A 16,395-nucleotide genomic window follows, 5' to 3' on the forward strand; every position below is an offset into this window, starting at 1 on the left:
TCGCCGGCGACCGCAAACCCTAGCCATGGGCCTTTTCGGCAGCAGCAAGGGCAAGGGCATCCCTGGCGCCTCGTCCTCCCGTGCTCCCCTTCCCCCTCCTCCTCCTCCGGCGGCGACGCGTTTCCGCCCTGGTCACGGGCGCCTGCACATCCCGGTGCACCAAGCGCGGTGGCACTGGGAGTACAGGCAGCCATTGCCGTACCCCGATGTCACGCTGCCGCACCGTTGGCATCTGGATCCGCAGCGGATCCCGGTGCCGGCGGTTCCTCGTACCCAACGGACGCACGGCGACGAGGTGCGCAGGCGCCGCGCGCAGCTCACGCCGGAGCAGCGTCGGCTGCCAGAGTACGCCGCCGACTCCCCCAACTGGGAGGCGTGGTTCGCCCTCGAACACGAGGAGCAACGGCGCTCGAGTGTCGACGCCGTCCCGCCGCCGTTCCCACCGCCGCCCCCGCAGGTAGAGCCGGAGGACATGGAGGCGGAGGCGGAGTTCCAAGCCGCCCTCGAGAAGGCCCTGCAGCACGCACTGGAGGCTAGCCGCCTCGAGGAGGACGCGCACTGGGATGGGCTGGAGCAAGCCCTTGCCCTGTCGGCAGCGGGGGACTTTGTCGACACCCCGCTCTTCGTGCCGCCACCACCACCGTCGCCGCCCGTCCAGCCCAAGCCGGAGCCGACGCGTAAGCGCTCCCCGCCTCCACCCACTTGGCCGGAGGAGGCCTACTCGTGGACGGGTCAGTACCGCTAGTGGGTGAGCGCGCCTCCCGTCCACTTCGCCGCGACGCCGGAGGAGGAGGCGGCCCACCTCGAGCGAGGAAGGAGCACTGGCTCCGGCAGGAGCAGGCCGACGGCGAGGAGCAGATGCGCTACGACGCCATGCTCCAACGCGACGCGGAGGCGCTCCGGCTCGAGGAGGAGGAGGAGCGCGCGCGACTTGCCGCAATGCCGCCGCCCCACTAGACGCCGAAGGAGGCTGCCCTGGCAGCGTCCCAGGCGGCGTTCGGGTGGGCTGGCCCTGCTCCAGTCTTCATCGACCTCACCGACAACGTCTAGGGCAGCGTGTCGGGCGGCAGCTGGCGGGCGCAGACTTTTTTTAATGTTTTATTTAATGTTTGTTAGATTTAGGTGGACTTTGGCCGGCGTTTGACCGGCCACTTTATGTTTAATTATGTTTATTTCGTGCAACTTATTATTTTTTTCCACGGCGGCACATTTGGGTCGGCCTCCCCGTTGGGCGGTCAAGCCGACCCATTTTAAAATGCGGGCGCGCACGTCCGCCTGGCCGACCCAAACGGACAAAAAGCGGACAAAGCGCGCCTCCGTTTGGGTCGCCCGTTGGAGTTGCTCTTACTTCTTATGGTGCAGACTGTTTCGTGTGTATCTGCTCCAAACATCCATCTAGAACCAATACTCTGACGGAGGTATTAGAGCATCTACAACCGCATTGGGCAAATCCGACCCCTCAAATGCCCACGGACGCGCCCGGCGCGGGCACTGACCGGGCACGGCTTATATTTCGTCTTTCATACTCGCGTCCCTCATATCCGAAAGCTCAAAACTATGCAATTCATGCAACGCTACGTAAAACGCATGATCAAAGCACAGTTCATCGGATTAGCCGGACAAAAGGAACATGATTTATCGAGTTCAACGACGTACAATGCAAATCCATACTACAAACTTATAAAAAATAGATAAAATATAAACAGAACCAGGAAGGACGGAGGAGATCACCATTTCCTCGCCGGCCCCTTCCCCTTCCGGCCGTCGGCGCAACTCTACCCCTCCTTTGTGTAGGCGTCGGCGTGCGGAGGCGCGTCGTCGTCAGAGCTGGAGGTGGAGCCGTCCGTCATATCCAAGTCGGAGCTCCACCTCATGCCCGTCAACCTGCGGAGTCAGCGTCCTGCTCCTTCGTATGGCGGGCCGCCTTCGTCTTCGTCTCCTTTGTTGCCTCACACTCCAACAACTCGATGGCGAGTCGGAGCGCCTTGGCATTCTTGCGGCGGAGCCACCGCGCATCCGTCTCCGCCGTTGTGAGCGAGCGGCGGAGGACAGACGCGAGGAGCGCTGCCTCTGGATCGACCGGCGTGCTCGCACGTGGATGATGCTTGGACATCGACTCATACGCCGCTTCCCTCTCCCTCGCCCGCTGCCGCTCGCACCGGGCTGCTCGTGCCTCTGACTCAAGCGTCTGAGTGCGCGCCGGCCCTGGCGCGAGCACGAGGATCCAGCGGTGGCCGGCCACCACCTCCGGAGCAGAGGGTGCTGGTGTTGGGCGGCGTACCTGGAGGAGCGGAGCAGAGTGGTCGGAGCTGCGTGCCCGGGGGGAAGGGCCGGCAACGTCGATGGGCGCGGGGCACTGACGAAGTGGATCCGCCTTGGTCGACGACCGAACGCCTCAATGCGATGAGGGGTGTCGGTCAGTTCGGATGTTTAAGGCTCATTTAAGCTGGATATGAGGGGTGTCGGTCAGTTCGGGTGTTTAAGGCTCGTTTGAGCCGCTCAGCTGGGTTGATTTTTCGTGACCAGTCAGCCCGTCCGACGTTTGAGACGTGTTTAGGGCACACGACTGTAGATGGTCTTACTGAAGCAGATGAAGCAGCCGCAGCAGCAGCAATTCATTCCTGAAGAGCAAGTATAGTAAGGTCACGTGGGCGGGCTGTAAGACTTAAAATAATATATTTTTGCCGAGTTGGCAGAGAGAGAAGAGAGAAGAGAAGCGGGCTACTAACTAACAGCCGGCTGTAGCACGTGCTTCTAGACACTTTGTGAGAGAGGGAGGTAGGCCATGTATCAATGAAATAGTACTTATTTGCATCTGAGTACTAGACCTCTTCCAATGCATGAATGCTAAGATGAGGTGCTAAGCATATTAAATGGCTTAGCAACCAAATTTCATAATGCATGGGTTCTTAGCTTTCTGTTGCTAAGCTCTCTTCATTTAATTTGTTGTAGGATCTTTAGTAGTATGTAAATCGTTGTGGCCTGGTGTGCCTTTTGATCCGTACTAGTGGTTGGGGCCCGCCATTGCGGGCCTCCTGAGAGTAAGTTGTGGCGGTGCAAGATAGGAGCGCGCCCCTTCCACTTTCATGTTTATTCCATCACACTCAAAGTACATGTATATTAGGACTGGTATGTGCAAGTTTTTAACTGAAACTTTAAGATGGAGCCATGCAAAAACAACACACTTAGAGAATGTATTCCTGGAGGTTACATGAACGATGATGGTGGTTCAAAAGTAACGGATAGCACATGGCAGCATCCAAAAGTAGATGCATACTTCCTGCTGTCTTAAGTCGGACTTAAAAGGTCTTACAAAGATAGAAATATACCTAGCCCCTACAGCATGATCAGGGCCACCCTGCTTGCTTGCATGGTACCTCGTGCACCTGCCATATGAATGAAGATTAATTCAACTATAAACATGTAAGAACTCCCGATGTGGTTAGATGTACGTAGAGAAGACTGCTGGGTTGAACAAAACAATTAATTGTAGATAAAACTGACCAGACAATGACCTTTTGACCGATTTGAGAACATGTGCTGACATGGATAGATTCAGTAAGAGTTGGCTACATAGCAATTAATTTGGGGAAGGATTCTCAATTATTAGTATGAAATAGGCAATATCAAGAAATTAAGATCAACCTTTATATTTGAGATATCTTGCTCCATCGCCATGTCGGCTCTTGGCTCGGGAATACATTCAAAGAAGCGCTAGGCACATGTCTTCAAGAAAATGTGACGATAAAGAACAATTTTGAACATAAAAACTACAACTATACTACCCTAAATGAGAATTATCTGAAAGACATTAAATTAGTTTTTCTGTCGCTCTGAAATTCCAGCACCTTTGTTAGGCCAACCAAGAGCTTTTGTTATAGAAATGGCCAAAGGAATAGGCTAAGATTTCTCATCTATTTGCATTTTGTGTTTCTTTACTCCATAGGTCACTATATACAATTTTCAGTTTATACCCACGTGTTATAGAAATGCTGCTTTGTTTTTCAATTAGAATGGGCCAATTTTTGTAGAAATGAGCTACCATATCAGAAAATCACTTGATCCAGAGTACAATTCAAATTCATATTAACCAACATACGCTTAGTCACCGAACAATCAAGAAAAACTCATCCAAGATTTGGATATCAATGGTATAATGACAATTGAAAAGGTTCACTTATGAACCCACCTACCTGCTAGGCTTCACTGGTGGCCAAATAAAAGCCTAGAGATTGTTATAGTGTATTACATAGCTAGAGCAGTCAAAAAGAAGTACCTATCACGTGCGAATATCTAGCTATGGGCCACATCAGGCAAATCCTCATTTGATCTTCAAAAGCTATGTGAATAAGGCAAGATTGAAGCTTTCGGCTTTTGATTTGATTCTGATATGCATGCCCGTGGAAGGTCAACTGGCCCAATATTTTCTTTGTGGAGATCGTCTCTAGATCAGCTGCGACTTATGTACAGGAAGATAATTTAACAAACCAACAAAATTAGTAGGATATTGCATATCTTAGAGAGAAAAATAGGAGGATATCAAAGGATTGCTTTGGATTAGGTACATACAACAATGTGAGGCACTTGCAGTATGCAGTCCCCCTCCTGTATGGATTCTGACTTGTTGATATTAACAAATTACTGGGGATCGGTCTTATTCATTGGGTCTAACACCTAACATAATAATTGTAGATCTACAACTATGTTGACCAGTTAAAAATATTATACAAAATGTTCAAACATAGGCTGATGAAGTAAGCAAAGCATATATATTAACCAGTTAAATATCTGTGCTAAAGGCAAGGATGTGTTGTTGATACCATGACAAGAGGAAATCCAAGCTAAATATTCCTCTCAGATGATGTTTTTAGCAAGGAATTTAGGATAGTAGATCATTAAACCTGCTTATCGAAATAGGTGGCATCACCAGCTTCTTCCAAAATATTTGCCAGGATGTACTTTATGGGGTTGAGTTCCTTCATATAATTCAAAATCAAAAGCATCAAGCCCAACCAACACAAGACGGCAGGACCCATGTGTCGGAAAATGCAGCACCGACCTCCTCGTAGAACACCTCCTCGAGCTCATCCACTGCTCAGATGAAAACATGATGAGAAACAATGGTTATGGCAGTAGTATTGAAAGCACCAGGTGTGGTATAAAATTTGTGATGATAATCCACAACAAAGATTTGGCCATACTCTATAAATCCAAAAATTTCTTTGACAACAGGCAAATCGTCCCGAGAACAGAATTCTTTGAGTTGGATAATTCACAGATATTCAGTTATAATGAGGGAAGTAAGGAGTTGAATACATTATAATACAACATCATGACATCTAAAACATTTTAATTCTCAGCTGCAACTGAGAGTCGATAAAAACGGACACCAGTAGCTTGCCTCTGATAAGTACATGATTTTCCGAACAATGTATGGACCGCAAGCTTACGCTTGAAACCTTGCTCTCTAAACCCAGATAAGTCCATAACTATTGGACCAGCAATATCATAAAACAGAAAATATCCTCAGCGGCCAGTGCTCTAGTAGTGTGCAACCATAATCTTACACATCAAGTTTAGTTGTGAATCAAACTAAATTATCATTCCTACCAAATACAAGGAAATCAATAGTTCATAATAAGAAAGACATAATATTTTGAACGCTATTATGCAGCGTTCACAAAAAACAGAGTCTTTTGAATGTTTAGGAAATACTATGTGTTCTCTAAGAGTACCAGTTCAGAACAAGAATAACAATACCTTTTCCCGAACAATTCGTCTTGATATCTGATTCAGAATTTCAGCAAATTCGTCTTGAACAATTTCTCTAATATTGATGCTTTCCTAAGACGTATGAGATCCACAACCACATCAGGATTGAATTGTTTTCCGTTCAGTGTGTATCGGATGTACTTTCTTACTACATTATCCATGCCAAATCCTGTCTGAATACATGGGGAAAAAAGGTTAAAGCGTATCTGTAGCCAGATAGCTTTGCAACCAACAATATAATAAGAAAACCATTCGTCAAACAGCAGTAAGAATGGCCAAAATTAACCTAGACCAGTGACTTTTGTAAGGATAGTAACGAAGACAACAACAAACAATACGTTATCCTGCTAGAAACAACAAGTTGTGGCAGTAAGAAATATTGTTGGGCATACCAAATGATGGCTGTGGGTTAAGCGCACCAGGATGCATCGTGTGTCCTGTGGCCGTTATCTCATACCGGTGGCAGAGGCGGGGTTTCCCTGTTGCTTTGCTCCCCTGGACTGGGCAGATCAAGTCACCGTCTTCATGTCTTCGTGTATCTCGGCTTTTTTTATTGTTTAGGCGCACGTTAATCTGCTCGTAGGGATGCATGCAAGCATTATAAAAGAGGTCTTTTACAGTACCCTGGTACTCCAAAATAAAACAGGGAGTACCAATTAAATTCACCATCGATTCTAAGGGGTACTATGGACCTTTTGTGTTGCCATAAGATTTTTCAGAAAACATTTCTAATTATTAAAGCTTCCAATCTATTTCGTCGAGGATAAAATTCCTTCGATCCGATCTATTAACGCCGCCGGCGTTGCAATCACACGGCTCTCCCCTTCGAACGCCGTGGATTGGTCTTGCCCATATCCGTCTCAACTGCTGTTCTAGTCTGCCCCCTCAGCGCACCAATCATCCTCTCCGCAGGGCTAACTCCCTGATGCTCGGCCGCTGGTTTCTCCACATCGCTCGTAGCGTTGCTGATGTATCAAGAATTCCAGCTTTGTAGCGTGGATCTTGTGTATTAGATATCTCATCGTCCGCCTCGATCCCTTTCTCCATGCGTTCATATCTTCGATCATTGAGATTGGTCCTTAATTTGAACAAAAATCCGGTGCAGATACTTAGTGTTAATAAAGACGACGAACTTGCAAAAAAAAGAACACAACGCCGGCAGATGCATGTAGTTCTTGTGCATTGAATCCATACGAGCAGTAGGTCGAGCACGTAGAAACAATATCCAATCAAATCTTTTATTCCTTATTCGCAAAAAAAGGAATCTGTTATTCCTAAAAGAAATCAGATCTTTTTGAGATAATTGTCATCTTCTGTTACGTTTTCTTTTTTTATGTATTTGCTGTTACGATTTTACCCTTGAACTGGAGGTACTCCTTACACTTGGTACTAGTACTCCCTAACACTGGCGCTGGAGTACCAATAAGCAACAGCCGTTAGATTAAAGAGAACAGACGGTCAGTGATTTTGGTTTCCTCAAAAAAAAAAGAGAGAACAGACGGTCTGTGTTGATCTAAGGGTACTGTAAAAGAGCTCTTATAAAAATGGCATTGTTAATGATGGATTTAGTGCAAAAGGCCCATTATTCTAGCAGAAAAGCGCAGGCGCAAGTACAAGTTAAGCCAATCAATTAATGAAAGAACAGTAGTAAGTAGTACTGTAAGCAGGGAGGCTGCCTCCAATTTGTATACATTCCATTACGAATTCACAGCACAAGGGAGCATGAGATGATACTACAAGCCTAGGAAGGAAATAAGCTTCTTCTATTACGGACGGATGGACAGAAGCTCAGCTTATAGGGACAAGAACAAACCAAGAAAGGAGCCACTTTTGTGCAGATAATCTAATTAATCCTAAATCACAAGCTTCCATCAGATCCCAAGAACAGATAAAGCTTAGATTTATAGACATCAGAAGGCACCCTTTCTTGGGGCTAATTTCTTAGAACCAATGATCGAAAACCCTAAAGAAAAGTAATGCAATGATAACTGAAAGGAAAGCTAAATATCTTTGTCTTTCTCTTCCCTCTCCTTCTCTGCTCTTAATGAAGAAAATTAAGCAAGCCATCATGTAATCTTTAGAACTTCAGTGACATCAAATCCAGCCGTCGCTGCAACAATAGCTCGAGCTGGAACCTACAGGCGCACGACACAATGATAAGCAACCAAACACTATCGTTGGATCCAACACAGGACGAAGGGTTGAGGGCGGGGAGGGAGGGAGGAACACAGTACCTCGACACAGGAAGGGGCTGGGGTCGGAGGGAGGAGGGCGAGGGAGCGCGCGCAGCAGACGGAGCTGAGGAGATTCTCGCCGACGCGGGAGAGGTTCATGCCGCCGCCCTGGATCAGGAAGACGAGCGGGGAGGCCCCCGACTCGTACAGCTCGCCGTCGCCGAAGAGGAGGGAGGGGCAGGGGATGTGAGAAGGCCAAGGGCGCGGTAGGCGGCAGTGCATCGCCCTGCATCTCAGCGGCGCCGTGCTCCCTCGGCGCGGCAGGGGACCATGGGCAGGAGCTGCCGCAGATCCGGCGGTGCCGAGGAAGAGAAAGGAGCAGAGGAGGGGGTTGTGTGTGGAGAAACCTGGGGCAGCTGGCCAATGAAAACGCGTTCCTAATCCGACAAATCGCTTCTCGTTTCTTTTTTTTGTCATCATATATCTGTAACGATGTGGACATCGCGAGCAGGCGCTCTTTCTCCTCGACGAAGCGAGCCTTTTGTCGCATAGTTAACCCGACGTGGAGAGCGCGAGGGCACGCCCATGATGCGCACGTTAATGCTTCTCGATGGTACACACAGTAGTCATTCTGTTCGTGTGCAAAAGAAACTATGGACTGTAACATTTCATTAGATAGGTGATGTGCAAAAGAAATCATGGACTGTAGTTCTATGACTGAATATTGAAAGAATAGACTAGGCCATGTGGTTCAGAACTTCAGATGACATACAGTACTACAGAATCTCCATGATCCATTGTTCAGACTATCAATTACCTATGGTTCAGAACACATCTAATTAGCTTTGGTTCAGTCTATCAACTAGAGAAACTCATCTAAGCATGGAGCCACGGAAGGTCACGGGAGAGAGCGAGCACGAGGTGAAGCAGAATACAAAATGACAGCAAAATCTCGTCTGATTATTCAGATATCTGAGTGGCCGGAGGATCTGCCGGCGGCAGCGTACTGAACTTGTGGCGCCGCGCTGGTGTCCCTAACACCTTCCCTTGGCGGCCGTCCATGGGGGCTGGGGGGTCAGCCGGAGCTGGGCTTCCACGATCAAACGGGATGACCGCTGAGAGGCGATTGAGGGGTGTGGCGGCGGCGCAGGGTGAGACGAAGTGGCGGCGCGGGGCAAGGAGGAACAGCAGGCCTGGTCGTTCGCGGGGAGAAGAAGAAGGGGAAAGGAGCAGCGCTGCACACGGGATCGTATTAACTGCGTTCTGCCCAGGTTTGTGCGCCTGGCTTCGTTTCTTCGTGAGGTTACCGATCTGCTCTCTGTCCACCTCCACTCTTGGGAACAGGATGGCACGGAATATTGGATCCCCATAGCTGTGCATATGCATCTGCAGGCACGTTCGCTGGCTGCCGCACACGCGACGTCCTCGGCGCCGGCTGCTGCACACACCCAAATCGCATCGGCCACGTCGAGCCGCGGACAAGTGGAGTGCCGCCGCCGCCGCTGGCCCATGCCGTGCCGGTCGATCACGCCAAGTGGTGGACGCGCATGCTTTTGCGGCGCGGGGCCGCCGAAACCGAAAGGCTGGATACGATGATCACGCCAAGTGGAGAGCCATCGCACACTTCACTTCACCATCGAGCCAAGTAAAGCTTGCATGCAAGGCCGTCCATTTTTCTCCACCTCAAGAAGAGAGCAGCGCGCACCACACGGGCGATGATGGTGCAATTGAAAACCGCGAAACTATTCCACCACTGGCTGCGCCTTGTGCCAGTCGTCCGCAGAAACAAAACACCGACGTGTCAGATCTGACTGACAGGCGACGCGAAAAGGAGCGGCGGCGTTCTTCCGACGGCTGCTAGCTGCACATGAGCTCCACGTCCGAAAGTGCACCCCAAGTAACACAGCCACACAAGTCAGCATTCACGACTTTAGCTGTACTTAACTCTTTCGTCAACCAATGATTGCATACATAGTTTAGCACTAATTACCGTACCTCCAGAACATTAAAAAAGAGAGGCAAAGCTCACCTCTTCCTTCATCAGAATATAAATAAACGCACACAAGTCAACCTTCAGAGTATATTACTAACCGCAAAAAAGAAACTAACGACTGACAAGTAAAAGCACTAATTAATTCGGCTTTCCGTTTTGTTAATGCATGCTACTGATCTTCTTTCCGGCGCCTGTTGCGGTCAAGCAAAAAGGTGAGGAGACTTTGCTTTCCGTCGGAGAAGGCCCCAACTCTAGCTGCAGCAGGTGGCGACACGAACTCGATACGTATGAGGGGATAAGTTTGAGTTAGATGATGCGGTGAAGCCTACCCTTTGCTTGAAGTGGCATTGCATGCGTTGGGTGCAACATCCAGCAACTATTTGCCTGCCTGCGCAGAGCTTTCACCTAGCAACTCATTTGGGGCTCAGTACATCGAATCTCCAGAAAGAAGAATTGTTCCGTGCACTGAGCAGTAGGCCTGGGAGGGATGTCAAACTCCTGTTGCTTGCCAATTGTGTGCATTCGAAACAAAAGGCCTGCGCGCGCTTTACTTTGCTTTGTGTTCCAGGAAACAGAAAAAGGGGTGTGAAGTTTGATCTCGAGGCAGCTACCGTATATCGTTGAAATTTAACTATGAGCTTGGGGCCGGAGTAGTTTAATCTGGGTAGAGGTTGACCAACTCAAGAGACAGGTCCTTTCTAGGAGTAATATATATTTCATGGAGTATTTAACTTCTTTCAGCTCGGATATATTATTGTGCTGGCATTAGTGTCATTGGGCGATATCGTCTGATGGGATGAAAATGTAGTTGAGGCATGGCCTTTTGGCCGACTCCACCGGGGCTCGTCGAAATCTGAACTCTTAGATGAAATGAGAGAAAAGTGAGTGAGTTTTAGAGTAAAGGGATAAGAGCATCTCTAGCAGATCCCGTAAAACGGCCGAACCCGTATAATTCCGACGAGTATACGGGTTCGGTCCGTTTTTCTGGCCAGAAAAGACACCGTATCCGTGGCCCGGCACGTAAAAAAATTACCGTGTCCGGCAAAAACTCCCTCCCCACCGCTATATATGCGGTTTCACCGCTCGGATACCGGTCAAACCGTATCTGCCTCCGCCGCCGCTCCGCCGCGATTCCCCTCCTCCTTGAATTTCTAGTTGAGTTTTAGTAGATATTCTCGTATGTGATCATGGATGGCTTTATGTATTTGTTCCATGCATTTCATTTTGAGTGGCTACATGTCACTGTATAGTCACAAGTTGGGATAACTACCTTGCCCCCCAAATGTAAATGTGCCACAATGATGAGACGATTCCGATCCATTTATCTCCTAAATGTGAGTTTGGGAGTCCCAATGCACTAAATATTTCAATTATATAACGTGCACTAGTATATTTTAGTGTTGTATACGAGGCTCACTTAATTACATCGCGCCTAACACATTTGGATTTCCTCGATACCCATAGGGAGTATCTAAAACATCCCACATTTAGGGACTCAGCTTCAGTGCCTTTGAAGAGCAAAGGCATAGAGCGCCTTAGCCTATCATATCTTACATTTATTCTACATCCAACGCACATGATTGACTGAGTGCAAAACACACCCAGACTTGTAGTTTTCAGCAAAGACAGAGGCGGGGTGAGGCATTTTTGCACGCGGGCGGGATCGAGTTCTCCCGTGCCACTCGACGAGGCGAGGGTTTGACGGGTGAGCTCACCGAGGAGAGAGAGGGAGTCGAGTCACACTGTGTCACCGTGTGTGTGTGAGAGACAGAGAGAGAGGGAGAGAGAGAGAGTTGTAAATCTGCAGCCACCGCCCGCCATAGGTAGTTCAGGTTCAGGTTAGTCACCTGCTAACTGAAAGTTTGGGTTCAGGCTCAGGTTCATCTGTTCCTTACATTAGTAGTAATTCTCTCAACTTTCCACCTACAAAATTTGTTATTGTTGTGCAATTTGATCAACTGATTATACATGTATGGCAGATAATTTGGGTTGTGTGCAATGGCACAATCTGATGAGGGGATGCATCAAATTGGCATGTTATTTAAAAGTTCAACGGAGGCTTGGCTAGTTTGGATAGCATATGGTGGTCGTGCTGGCTTTGATGTGAGGAAAAGGTACATCAAATGTGAGAAAATTTTATGGTAAGGTAACCTCTTGCAGATTTTTTTGTGCCAATGAAGGCCATCGGAAAAAGAGCAATGAGAATTTGTTCAGAAGTTCCTTAGAGCTGAAATAAGAATTGATTGCAAAGTTCGGATGAGTCTTACTCCCTCCATCCTAAGACGTCCAGAAACTTGGAAATCACTGATGTAGATCCATGGTTGCATGCACTGGATCCTAAGCTTGTTACTGTTGGTAGTTCTATCATTGTATGGCGATTTAACTTTTGAAGATGAGCGTATAGTGATAGGTGATCCTTTGAACCAAACAGCAACATGTACTTGCAGAATGTTTGAAAGGACATGAATATTGTGTGGACATGGTTTGAAAGTGCTTGATTTGATGAACATAAAAACAATTCCAACACATTATATCTTGAAGAGATGGACTAGGGAAGCACATAAAGGAAGCATGTTGGGTAGGCAAAGAAGGAATGTGGTAGAAAATCTAAAACTGGAAGCTCTGCTTTTTTTGACAGGAAACTGGAAGCTCTGCTTCGTTACAAGGGACTATCTCATAAACTGGAAGCTGCAAAACAGAAGAAAAACGAGGGTCAATCCAAAAATACCAAAACAAAGAAATATTGGCTTGATAAGTTGCATAAGGGCAAGCGCATGGCAACTAAACCTCCTACTTCAACCAAAAAAGGAGCAAAGGTATATTCCAATCTGGAAATAACAAAAAACTTATTCCATTTATTAATCCACTAATTAGTGGAACTTTCACTGGCACCAAAAAAAGAAAAATGATGATGTGCAGGCCGAAGTAAGAGTGGACAATGATGGCAGCAAGAGAAGCCCAAATGCAGAGAATGAAGAGTACATTGCCATTGAGAGCTTTACTCAGCTCCTAACAGCTCCCCCCTATTTGTGGTGATTGAAGGAAATATGCCCTAGAGGCAATAATAAAGTTGTTATTTATATTTCTTTATGTCATGATAAATATCTATTATTCATGCTATAATTGTATTAACCGGAAACTTGGTACGTGTGTGAATACATAGACAAAACAAAGTGTCCCTAGTATGCCTCTACTAGACTAGCTCGTTAATCAAAGATGGTTAAGTTTGCTGACCATAGACATGTGTTGTCATTTGATGAACGGGATCACATCATTAGGAGAATGATGTGATGGACAAGACCCATCCGTTATCTTAGCATAATGATCATTAAGTTTTATTGCTATTGCTTTCTTCATGACTTATACATATTCCTTTGACTATGAGATTATGCAACTCCCGAATACCGGAGGAATACCTTGTGTGCTATCAAACGTCACAACGTAAAAGGGTGAATATAAAGATGCTATACAGGTATCTCCGAAGGTGTTTTGTTGGGTTGGCATAGATCGAGATTAGGATTTGTCACTCCGAGTATCGGAGAGGTATCTCTGGGCCCTCTTGGTAATGCACATCATAATAAGCCTTGCAAGCAATGTGACTAATGAGTTAGTTACGGGATGATGCATTACGGAACGAGTAAAGAGACATGCCGGTAACGAGATTAAACTAGGTATGAGGATACCGACGATCGAATCTCGCCATCTCGGGCAAGTAACATACCGATGACAAAGGAAATAACGTATGTTGTCATAACGGTTCGACCGATAAAGATCTTCGTAGAATATGTGGGAACCAATATGAGTATCCAGGTTCCGCTATTGGTTATTAACCGGAGAGGTGTCTCGGTCATGTCTACATAGTTCTCGAACCCGTAGGGTCCGCACGCTTAACGTTCGATGACGATTTGTATTATATGAGTTATGTGTTTCGGAGACCGAAGGTTGTTCGGAGTCCCGGATGAGATCACGGACATGACGAGGAGTCTCGAAATGGTCGAGAGGTAAAGATTGATATATTGCAAGGTAGTATTCGGACACCTGAAGGGTTCCGGGGTGTATCGGGTACATACCGAAGTACCGGAGGGGTTACCGGAACCCCCAGGGGAAAGATATGGGCCATATGGGCCATAGGAGGGAGGCTAACCAGCCCACAAGGGGCTGGCACGCCCCCCACAAGGGAGGAGGCCGAATTGGATTAGGGAAGGGGGAGGCGCCCCCCTTTCCTTCTCCTACTCCCTCTCCTTTCCCCCTTTCCCCTTCCGGAAGAAGGAAAAAAAGGGGGGCCGAATCCTACTAGGACTGGAGTCCTAGTAGGACTCCCCTCTCTTGGCGCGCCCCTGGTGGCGGGCCTCCTCCTCTCCTTCCTTTATATACGTGGGCAGGGCACCCCTTGGAGACACACTAGTTATTCCAAGCCGTTTGCGGCGTCTCCCTCCACGGTTTACTCCTCCGGTCATATTCACGTAGTGCTTAGGCGAAGCCCTGCGCGGATCACATCACCATCACCGTCACCACACCGTCGTGCTGACGAAACTCTCCCTCGACCCTCTGCTGGATCAAGAGTTCGAGGGACGCCATCGAGTTGAACGTGTGCTGAACTCGGAGGTGCCGTACGTTCGGTACTTGATCGGTTGGATCATGATGTTCGCCTACATCAACCGCGTTAAACTAACGCTTCCGCTTTCGGTCTACGAGGGTACGTGGACACACTCTCCCCCTCTCGTTGCTATGCATCTTCTAGATAGATCTTGCGTGATCGTAGGAATTTTTTGAATTGCATGCTACGTTACCCAACAGTGATGATAGTCTTTATGCTGTAAATTTTTTCTAATGTCTGGTGTTGATGTATAATTTTTTGGAAATGTTTGGGAGATAACTATAGTGTTTTGTGGCCTAAGTGTACACGTGAAATGGCCTATTATTACCCAGACTTGGATGATTGTTCATCAGTAGTACTTGTTGCTGCAAAATTTGAATTATATTCTTTAGACTTTCAATGTCATGTGCTTGAAAATTGCATTGCTATGCTACAGACTTGTTCAATGTCAAGTGCTTGCAAATTACAATGTTATGTTGTTCATATTTTCTACTCTGATTCCTTCAGATTTTGAAAGTCAGGTGCTTCCAATAGGACTAGTTTTGCAGGTTAAGTGGTATAGATTGTACAAATTTTTTTGATATGGTATAGATTCTACACAGAATGTTTGGTGCGTGCAAATTTCAATTTGATGCTATTCATTTTTTCCTTGTCCAATATGGTACAGATTTTATCATTTCAGTTTGTCAGTCACAGGTTGGTACACTGAATGTCGGATTTTTGAAACATTGGCGTCCTAAGTCAGAGCCGAATGATCAGCAAACTAGCAACCTAATCTTTAGCATCAAATATTTTGTGTGAAAATTTTCAGGCTAGTACATCGCTGCTGCCATTCCTCTGTCTCTGCCTGAAAACGACCATGTCTGGGTGTGTTTTGCTTTCAATCAATCATGTGCGTGGGATGTAGAATAAGTGGCAGATATGGTAGGCTAAGGCGCTCTGTGCCTTTGCTCTTCAAAGGCAGTGAAGCTAGTCCCTCATTTAGTATCTTTTAGTATCTTGGATTTGGTGCTAAGGTCGATATCTAAATTAAGATATGGCTACTTTCTCTTTTCTCATTAAATAAGATATCGTACCAGAATTTTACCAATGAAACTGTGCTAACATACAAACGTTGTGAGTGCCCTCGGAATATTCATGAAGGTGATAAGAAATAGAAATTAAGCAGATTATTTACCACGTGGTTCGTCTGACCGAGATGATGCTTATGCATGCTAGAAACATCCTCAAAGGAGTTCTAATCTTTTACATTTCACAATGTCCACGAAAAAAATGGGAGGAGTAATTTTAAAAATTGATTTTTAAGGCACATGATAAGGTTAATAAGTGGCAGTTTCTTTTTCCCAAAAGGATTTTCACTTCTGTCTTGTGTAAGCGCGTGGAATTATTTAAGTTATGTCGAAGTGACTGGTATCACATGATAACTGAGGGATATGCTTATAAACAAAGAAAAGTTGTATGACAAGGTGATCCTCTGTCACACATCATTTTCAATAAAAACTTTGATATGCCAACATCTTTGATTGGTAGAAGCAAGTCTTTGACATCGTGTTTTTGCGTTGTGTCTTTGTGTGCCGTGTGGTGGTCATCAGTCTAGAAACATGCATCGCGGAGCATGGTGTGCGCGGTACGTGTCGACACACGACCCAGAAGTGCAAGCGCACGACAAGTCGGCGAGTGCGCGGCGAGAGGACACCGGCGGTCGGCGGAGGAGGCCGGGTGCTCGTTGCTGGATGCATCTCCACCTGGCGAAGCAATCTTTCGCTCGTCGGCCGTCGACTCTGCTGGACCCACGTGTGTAGCTTAAACAAGAGATTTTTGACTGTGCGGCGGCAGTACTTTCTGTGGAGCGTCCTTTC

General features: G+C 47.0%; 1 long non-coding RNA gene across 1 annotated transcript; it reads right to left on the reverse strand.

Annotated features, from left to right (window-relative positions):
* Nucleotides 1–7,424: 7,424 nt before the first annotated feature.
* LOC123182864 (uncharacterized) lies at nucleotides 7,425–8,407 on the reverse strand. Its single transcript, XR_006492354.1, has 2 exons — nucleotides 8,007–8,407; nucleotides 7,425–7,907 (listed from the first exon to the last, which is right to left on the reverse strand). It is a non-coding gene; the product is annotated as an uncharacterized lncRNA (long non-coding RNA).
* Nucleotides 8,408–16,395: the final 7,988 nt, after the last annotated feature.

Source organism: Triticum aestivum, chromosome 1D (genome assembly GCF_018294505.1).
Source record: "Triticum aestivum cultivar Chinese Spring chromosome 1D, IWGSC CS RefSeq v2.1, whole genome shotgun sequence".
In the NCBI taxonomy this organism is placed as follows: Eukaryota; Viridiplantae; Streptophyta; class Magnoliopsida; order Poales; family Poaceae; genus Triticum; species Triticum aestivum.